Source organism: Ursus arctos, unplaced genomic scaffold (genome assembly GCF_023065955.2).
Source record: "Ursus arctos isolate Adak ecotype North America unplaced genomic scaffold, UrsArc2.0 scaffold_12, whole genome shotgun sequence".
In the NCBI taxonomy this organism is placed as follows: domain Eukaryota; kingdom Metazoa; phylum Chordata; class Mammalia; order Carnivora; family Ursidae; genus Ursus; species Ursus arctos.
The window spans coordinates 44,530,599-44,537,425 of NW_026622786.1; the positions used below are offsets into that span (position 1 = coordinate 44,530,599).

The window sequence follows — 6,827 nt, forward strand, 5'->3', positions numbered from 1 at the left end:
ATAGGTTGTATAGTACTAAAAATGGCAACAATATTGAACAGGGACTGAATCCCAACATGACTAAAGAACATAACTTTCATCTGTGAGTATTAAGTTTTTGAATGCTTGTTCAAAAATAAAGTTGCATTATTTTATGTTTATGCTATGAACACAAGGCCACTGACATTAGATTAAAATTAAAATTAAAATCATATATATAAAACTTTTAAAGAAAGACTGAAGTCAGAATAAAAAAATTGTCAGTGTGCTGTGTATGTGTCACAATGGGTTATTATTCAGGCTCTAAAAAGAACACTGCCATTTGGGATATGGTTGAATCTGAAGGGCATTATATGCTAAGTGAAATAAACCAAATATTGTTTATTATATTATGTATACTATATATTTATGTTTATTATATATATTATATTATAACAAGAGAAATATTGCATGGTGTCACTTATATGTAGAACCTAAAAAAAAAGTCAAACTTGAAGAAACAGGGGATAAGAATTGGGGTTGCCAGGGGCTGAAGGGTGGGGGAACTAGGGAGAGGTTGGTAAAAGGGCACAAACTTGCAGTTATAAGATGAATAAGTCCTGAGGATCCAATTGATAGTGTAGTGACTGTATTTAATAATACTTTTTGTATCATTGAAATCTGCTAAAAGAGAATAGATCTTAAGAATTTGTACCAAGGAGCATCTGGTTGGCACAGTCTGTTAAGCGTCCAGCTCTTGGTTTCTGCTCAGGTTATGATCTCAGGGTCATGAGATCAAGCCCTGCTTCAGTTAGCATTGAGCACAGAGTCTGCTGAAGTTTCTCTCTCTCTCTCCCTTTGACCCTCCCTGCCCCGTGCTCGCTCTCTCTCTCTCTCAAATGAATAAATAAATCTTAAAAAAAAAGAAAAAAAAATTGTACCAAAAAAAAAAAGGTAACTATGTGAAATGGTGCATGTGTTAATTAACTTGATTGTGAAAGTTGTTTCCTAATATATACATATATCAAATCATTACGTTGTATACTTCAGTTATATTACAACTTTATTTGTAAGTTGTGCTTCAATAAAACTGGAAAAAGTTTGAAAGAATCTATTATACAACCAAAAAAAAAAAAAAATCCCCAACTATTAAAATGGTAGTTGAGTTCAAGGAAGGGAGATTTGTATAAACTGGAATTCCTGCAAAAGACTATGGGGAAGTGAGACTTCAAATGAATAAAATTTGGGAAACTGGAACATAAAAAATTAGAATGTAAGGTTTAAAGCACAGGAGCAGCTTAATTAAACATTATCTTTAAATTAAGCAATTTATTGAAATAACCATAAGGATATTGGGTGATGTTACAAAAGTCCTCTAACCAACGTTACAAAAATGACCTATTTAATCTTCATTTGACCTATAAAAAAGTGCTAGCTCTTGATAGGAGGCTCATGAAATAATGTTGGAAACATTGCCTAGGGCATTTAGATGGATTTTCTTGAGACTGTTTACATGTCTGATTACCTCATAGACTGTAGATCCCTTATGGTGCTGTATTCCCAGGATCCCATAGCATGTGGAAAGTCAGCCAGACTTCCAAAATAGCTAGACGTCTGTGATTATACACAGTTATTTGTCCAAAAAGTACTCCCAAGTAGTAAATGAAAATTAATAGACAAATATATAGGGAAAATTATGATCTGAAAACAAGCGACGTATTTATTTTTCCAATTATGATCTGAAGATTTAAAAAAACATGAACTAAATGGCTGTAGTTTTATTGGCTCTTTACTTTGTAATCAAAAGTTCCAAATTTGGTCTTTTCTTCAAACAATCATGCAGACAGCCTATTCAATATGTTCCATTGATTTAAGAAAAAGGAATGTAACTTTAAACTTTTCACTAATTTTCAATTATAACATTCAAGGCCTAGATGAGAATCCACTATGAGGAAATAGATTCATTCTGAATCAACTCAAATTTCATAGACATTTAACACAATAATATGTTTATTGAGCATCAGGTAAGTGCAAAACACTGTGCAAAGTGGCCTATTCAATCTTTATAACAAATCTATGTGATGGTAATTTTTATAATCCTTACTTTGTAGATGCGATACAAAAGAAGGCACAGAGAGGTTACAGAACTAGCCACTAATCATCAAGTATTAGGAGGCATAAATAGTACATAAACCTACTTATTTCAACTTCAACTCAAAGCCGCACTTAAAATTTTTTATTTATAATAGTAATAAATGTGTATAGTTTAGAAGTAAAGTAATTCTATAAATCTTGTAATTAGGTTGAACATTTAATTTGTCACGCACTTTAGAAAATGAAAAAGGCTTGCTAACTGGATAGGACACTGGGAAAACAGGAATAAAACAGGACATTTCTGAGAAAAATGGGATATATGGTTACCTGATTTATGATGAAAAAGAGCATTCCTTCCTTGTTTTCAGTATCTTTTGCTCCCCAGTTCCTGCTCCTTAGAGGCAATTTTACTCTTTTTGCTGCTTTTTTGGTTTTCATTTTGTATTTTGTATTTGTGAGCTCCTTTTTCAGGAATTGTATTAAGAACTATTTATCCAAATAGCATATATCCTGTAAATTTTTTATTTTTCAATTTTAGATATTATATTGATTTTGATATTTACCATATTGATTTATTTTTTAAAGATTTTATGTATTTGAGAGAGAGAGCACATGAACAGGGGGTAGGAGCAAAGGGAGAGGGAGAAGCCGGCTCCCAGCTGAGCAGGGAGCCTGACATGGGGCTCAGTCCCAGGATCCTGGGATCATGACCTGAGCTGAAGGCAGATGTTTAACCTACTGTGCCACCCAGGCACCTCCATCATATTGATTTAGATATTTATATTGATTTAATTTCTCAATATATTGACTTTATATATTAGCTATTGATTTTTACTATGGAATTCAGGCTTTAACTTTATTATACTTTGTGACTAAAATTTTTCCTACTTTCGTTCTCCTAATTTATTGGTTACATAATTTTATATTTAATTATTAGGACTGTATAAATTTGATCACAGTTGATCCACATATAATAATCTGTTGCATTTAATAAAACAACTCACTGTTTCTCCTGGAGGCAGCTATCATGTTGTTTATTTTTGCTTAGTTTTCTTTGCACGTGTTGCTCATTCAGCCCAAGCTTTCTTTCCAAGCACTGAAGCTCCTCTTGTTATTGTCAAACCTCACAGGTAATAGATAAGTTCCACTTTTTTCCCTTAAAAACATCTCTCCTGAATTCTCCATTTTCCCAATCCAATACAACTGACTGCTTTCTAAATCAACTATACCATAGTTTTCTTGAGATCTGTCTTCATCCCTATCCTGGTGATACTTTCTTTTGTTTTAGACTTCCTATATCCTGGATTGCATGTTTTTCTCATAATGTTCCCCAAACTGGAGCCTTTCTGAGTCAATCTCCACCTACAGTAATGTCTTATTTTTTCTTGGTGGCAGAGGATGTAGGCTGGGAGAGGACATCTAAACTCTGAATGCTCCCATTACAGACTCAAAAATCAATCCTCTTGTGTTCACCCTATCTCACCCTTTAGTCTTCAAAGTCACCTAGTACCTCTAATTCCTGAATCTTTCTAGAGTTTAGTAGAACAAATGTGTTGGTTTTTCATTGGCATTTCCCTTTCTAGGTAGTTGGGCTTTAACTTTCTCTGACTTACTGAGCCAGTTGCTATTTGTTTCATCTTTTTTCTATCTTTCAAAACTTTCCTGTTCTCTTTGTCCTGAGAAGTTTATACCTTGTTGTTGTTGTTGTTATTACAATAACTTTGTATTTAAACTTGATAAGAGCCCATTAGCTGCCAAGAGAGAATAAGGAATAAATTTCTAAAAATGTACAATTTCTTTTAGAGAAGTTTCAGAACCAAAGGACTAATTTACATAAAAAACTATAGAGCAAGTAGTTGAAAATTCCATTCACGAGCCTTTATTCAACTTACATGAACTTAATACATGCACTCTACAATTATGCTTGGCTTGTTCATGAAAATTTTGTAAGACATTAAACAAAGCTAGTCATCATCTCCAGTTATTTCCCTGTTAACTATATTTATACTACATGCATGTTAGGCAAGTATCAAAAAAAAAAATCACAAAAGCAAAAAACAAAAAGAACCAAAAAAAAGTTAAATCGATGGGATTTTTGTTTTGCTGTTGTGCTTAATAAACATAAAGTAATGGGTATCAAGCAATTCATCTTTACTGCATTTTTACTTGTACGTTAAAATGAGTGTTGCAAAAATAATGAAAGCAAACAGCAGGGAACTTTACAAATAATGGATTATGAACCATTTCTGCCCTTATCCAGAGGAAATTGGGTCACAATGAAAGGAACACTTCTGCAACTGTAGTCAAAGGTGTGCACATTGAGAGTGAGTATTCCACAGATACACGTGGTTCAACCTGTAATATCCACAGGATACCCATTTCTACTGCAGCCTTGTAAGTGCTCCAGACTTATAATATCCACAATAACTGTACCTGTGTCTGCAACCAGTTATTCCTTTTATTCCCCACCAGGACAAACCAATATGTAGGCAGTTTTCTCTGCTTAGACATGGGACCAGTTTCAACTCTGGCCTTTGTGAAGCCACAATTACTATGCCAAACATTTATAACTAGTATAAAAGTTCCACATCCCCATATTGGCCACCCCAAGATGAAAACAGGTAACTCCCTAAATGTTAGCTAGCTCTACTTCCCTAATATTAAACATAAAAAGAAAGATCTCAAGACAGATCTCTTCTCATGAGAAGAATAGGAATTCAAAAAGAAGTAACATAAACCTGTCATAAATCGTACACAAAAAACTATTTGTGGGACAGCATGAATGACAAATGGTCCACCGTGTAAATTTTAGAATGAGGAATACAAAAGTTGGAAAGCCAGATAATTTTCCCCTCCTTCTCTTGTTTCAGTTCAACTCCATCTCCTTGGGTATCTGATGTGCACAATGTCACATTGTCTCTGAGTAATTGCATTATTAGTGTGTTGTCTTTTTCTTTTTTTTAAAAGATATTTATTTATTTGAGAGAGAGAGAGAGCATGCGCGCGTGCACAAGTGGGGGGAGGGGCAGAGGGAGAGGGACAACAGACTCCTTGCTGAGTGGGGAGCCTGATACAGGGATGGAGCCCAGGACCCCAAGATCATGACCTGAGCCAAAGTCAGCTGCTTAACCGACTGAGCCACCCAGACACTACAAAAGGGCTGTCTTGGTATGACTCTTCACTTAATGTATCAAGTTCAGCAATGGCTTTATCAAAAGGTGTCTTTGCAAGAGAGCAGGCTTTCTTCAGGGAGTTCAGAATCTTATAATAGAACACAGAGAAGTTAAGGGCCAGACCCAACCTGATAGGATGTATTGGTTGCATTTCCTTTTTGCTGACTTCAGGAGTTTCTTGGTATCGCTGTGGTGACTGGTCCATAATGTCCTTCTTATCATCACCAGCAGAAACCCCGGCCAAGTAACAGTAGTCATCTCCATTCATTTTCAAATAGATGACTTTGCTCACCTGTGAAGCACTGGGGATCAAAAACTTCCCAAAAGAGACCGTACGTCATTGCAGACATCTTTTGGCTTGGTCTCAATTTTCTCTCTGTATTCTCAAGCCATCTTTTGTTTTTTCTCATCACCTTCCATCTTTTGCTAAATTCCTGAGACAAATCTCCAAGAAGACCTATGGGCTCCTACAACATTTTTATAAGCAAATGAGAGAAGATTCCTCTCCTCATTGAATAATTCAGCTTTTTGCTCAGTTACAGACTTCATGCAGGCTGCCATGTAATCATAACGCTCAGCGCGCTCAGCCAGTTTGGCCTTCTGCACCAGCTCCTTTCTACCCATGACTGGATGTTCTGTTTTGGAGGGGAGGGTGCTGGATGGATGGGGGCTTGGCATTCTCTGAGCAGTAGCGATGAGGCTGAGACTCTCAGGAGTTTATACCTTTAAAAAATAGACTTAATTTTTTAGAGTAGTTTTAGGTTCACAGCAAAATTAAGCAGAAAGTACAGAGTTTTCATGTGTCCCCTTCCCCCACACATTCACAGCTTCCCCAACACTCAGCAGAGTGGTGGGTTTGCTATCATTGGTAATCTACACTGACACATCATTATCACCCGAAGTCCATAGTTTACACTAGAGTTCACTCTTGAGTTGTACATTTTCAGGTTTTAACAAGTGTACAGTGACATGTATCCACCACTGTAGTATCATACAGAATACTTGCACTGCCCTAAAAATCCCCTGTGCTCTGCCTATTCTACCCTCTACCCCCCAACCTCTGGCAAACACTGATGTTTGTAATCTCCATATTTTTGCCTTTTCCAGAATGTCATATAATTGGAATCATACAGTATGTATCTGATTGGCTCTTCCACTTAGAGTATACATTTAAGATTCTTCCATGTCTTTTCAGGGCTTAGCTCATTTCTTTTCACTGTTGAATAATATCCCATTGTATGGATTTACCAATTCATTTATCCATTCACCCACTGAAGGACATTTTGGTTGCTTTCAAATTGTGGCAGTTGTGAATAAAACATCTATAAATAGCTGTGTGAAGGCTTTTGTGTGTACAAAGTTTTCAACTCATTTGGGTAAATAGCAAGGAGCACATTGATGGAATATATGGTAAGAGAGTATGTTTAATTTTAAAAGAAACTACCAAACTGTCTTCCAAAGTGGCTGTTCCATTTTGCATTCCCACCAGCAATGAATGACAATTCCTATTGCTCCACGTCCTCACCAGCATTTGCTTTTGTCAGGGTTTCAGGTTTTGGCCGTTCTATGGGTGTGTAGTAATACCTCATTGTTGTTTTAATT

The 6,827-nt window shown here is 35.9% G+C and overlaps 1 pseudogene; it reads right to left on the bottom strand.

Annotated features, from left to right (window-relative positions):
• Positions 1–4,814: 4,814 nt before the first annotated feature.
• Positions 4,815–5,849, bottom strand: LOC113254247 (14-3-3 protein zeta/delta-like; annotated as a pseudogene).
• Positions 5,850–6,827: the final 978 nt, after the last annotated feature.